This window comes from Aplidium turbinatum, chromosome 10 (genome assembly GCF_918807975.1).
Source record: "Aplidium turbinatum chromosome 10, kaAplTurb1.1, whole genome shotgun sequence".
Classification (NCBI taxonomy): domain Eukaryota; kingdom Metazoa; phylum Chordata; class Ascidiacea; order Aplousobranchia; family Polyclinidae; genus Aplidium; species Aplidium turbinatum.
In genome coordinates, this window is record NC_137481.1 from 18,228,756 (window position 1) to 18,231,802 (window position 3,047).

Genomic DNA, 3,047 nt, shown 5'->3' on the forward strand with positions numbered 1-3,047 from the left:
AATTAAAAAGAAGTTTAGACCGATCACGAAGCAGTCATCATTTTTTTAAACTTTGTATAAAACGACACTCCGCAAGTGATGCACTATTCAGAATTATAAAATTTAGTTTTTTCATCTAACCGTCCATCCCTCGCCATGCGGAACAGCAGACGTTATATGGTGAAGTGAATGAGTGAGTTTGAAGATTTGTATTCAATGTAAATAAAAGCCTAATTCAAACAAGATTTTAAAATTAGAAAGTTTATTAGAGCAAATCGCAACTTAGTCAAGCACGTGCCGAAAACCGCTCTCCCGTTGGCTTTCCTGTTTGAACAGTGAAGAAGTATTTGTTTTGTCCAACTTAAATTGCCGGCTTAGCTCATATTTTGGCGACAATTCGTTGAAGAATCACTGCATTATGCAAGCGAATTAACATCCCGTCATTTCATTCTCTTGTTTTCGCAGCAAGCAAATAGCAAGTGTGTTCAACTGTTGGTACGGCTCCTTATTCTTTTCGCTGTAAACGGTACAATACATTACTACTCAGAACGTCACGGTTAGATTTTAAGTTTTGCGCATTTATTGCACCGCAAACTTCCACATGCAAAATTTCGTTCAAAAGCAACAGTAACCGCAACGTTTTTTCCAGGGAAAATTATGGATTTTAGATGAATTGAATGAAACATTAAATAAATAATAGAAAGAACATAATCGATGCGTAGGACCCGATTACATGATGTGTAACGTTAACTACTGTACATATATATTACTGCTATGTCAAACAAGACGTACTTAGGTGGTACCACCTCAGGCAACAAAATCCGTCATTTGCAGACGTTGAATCAATGTAAAATGACTGGCTTTGTTATCTGGGGCACGATAGTATGACAAGAAGCATGATCATGGCGTTAAGGATTCTCCTCAAATGCGCTTTTACGATACTCACGAATATGCTGCTGTCATCAAAAGCGAAAAGACAAAGTCGAGGTTTATCTAGAATTCTAGATGTTAGCTCAGGGATTGAGATTCCGATTGCTATGTAAGTTTGAAACATCCAGGAGACTTGAGCGAGGCGAAAAAGACGTTATCATGCTTTCACTTTCGCCAAGTCGCTGCTTGGATCGTAGCATCGGCCTCATATAATTGTGACGTCATCTTCACCGGGTGATTAAAGTCGCTTCACATGAGCTGGATAGTTCGTGTATTTTTATTTATTTTTTTTGCAACGATCAATCGGCCCTAAAGCGTTTACTCAAAATCTCGACGTTATAACGATGCAATATTATTGTATTTTGTGTCAGGGCTTCTGATGGATAAATGAGGGTGTGGCTTTGTAAAAGCATATTTGACTAAGACGTATACTAAACACTGACCGACGCTAATTGACGGAATCGGAATGCTGTAGTCTGAGCGGATGTGATTATCCAGAGTTATAAAATCAAAAAGTGACTTGTGTTAATCGATAGAAAGGAAAATTACCAGAAACGACTGCCACCCGAAGCTATATCAGTGACATCACATGAAGTGAATGCCCTAAACTTGGCTGTTTTTGTATTAAGTCATTAACATGGTACATTTTACCCGCCTTGTTAACTTCAATCAAAGTTAAATGGCCTCCCGTACTGCAGCAGTAATGCAGCATTACTACAGCTGCATTACTGAAGCATGGCAAGGCGACAACTCACTTTGGCTGTTAGATGCATTTGTCAACAAGAAATGCGTCCCAAAGTGTGAAAGTAGTCAGCTAGCAAATTCATTCTTTTTTAGAGTGATTAAACTTTTGCCGACGTTCCTTTAATGCAAAAAGGGCTGATTTCGCTGGTTGAGTAGGGATACGGATTGTTGAAGTCGCATATGGCTGCTGTTGACTGAATGCTAACAACATGCTCATCATTTCTGTAAAGTAGCCAATTGAAGCAGCTTGAGTGGGATAGACTCAGATTCATTGCAGGAACTACGTTTTGCTATAGATTCTAGAGCTCTGTATCATTGCATAAGCTTACTTGAGTTATCAATTACCAAATTGCAATCATTGCTGAGGTGAGAATCAATCGCTTTGAGCTGACGTTGCCTTCGGATTACTTTTTGGTATCATAGATGGTTTCATTGAATAGTTTCCTTGCCAGCGCTGCTTTGACGTTTCACAAACTGTTCTTTAAAGTGGTGCACAAGGCCAACATCTTCATATTGATCTCAGGCTCTTTTAAATTTTCATCGATTTTTGCTGCTTGTCAAAAAGGTTTATTGGAATATCTGAACCTTAAAATATTGATCTGAGAGCTTTTTTGTCTGTGTCTGTTGCTTTCTTTGCTGCAACTTCCACAGCAGTTGCTCGAAATAGTCGTAAGTTTCATCAAATGCTTTATTCATTTTTTATGACCAAGTGCTGTACAGACAAGTAGAACACGTTTGCAAGTAAAACTTTTATCCGTATATGGGATTAGTTTAAATAACATGATGCGTTCTACTGGTGCAAATCAAACTGAACTATCACAAAATGTATAAAGTGACAATCTGCTTTTATTCCGACGTTTCGTCAATCAGACACGACTGACTTCTTCAGGGGCTAGACCAGGTAGTGCCCAGCTGTGTAGCATGGCCGATTAGCTGCATAATCGGTTTTAGGATGTGTAGTCACTAGAATCATGTAATCACGTCATTCAAACGTCTTTATTATGGGTCACACGAAAACAACTTTTTTATGAAAATTACCAAAATTCTTTGCAATAGTAATTTTTTCAAAGATTTGTTTGTCTTCTTTACTGGCTGGTGTGTATCCTTTTTTACTTCACAACTACTCCAAAGAAAGGACGCCATATGATGAAGGCAAGAAGAAAATGTGTTACTTTAGATTAGAATGATAGCCTATTGAGTAAAACACGGAAGGTATTGTTGCATCATGAGGTACTGCCACATTGTTAAAATTGTTATTTTTACATTTATTCGAACCTAAAGTATGCAGATCGAACGTGAACAGATAGGTTTTTTTTTTCATATTATACAATCAATAACTTTTTACGAAGGCTCAAAACTATTCTCTGACGTGGTGTTTTCGTTACAGGTTTTTG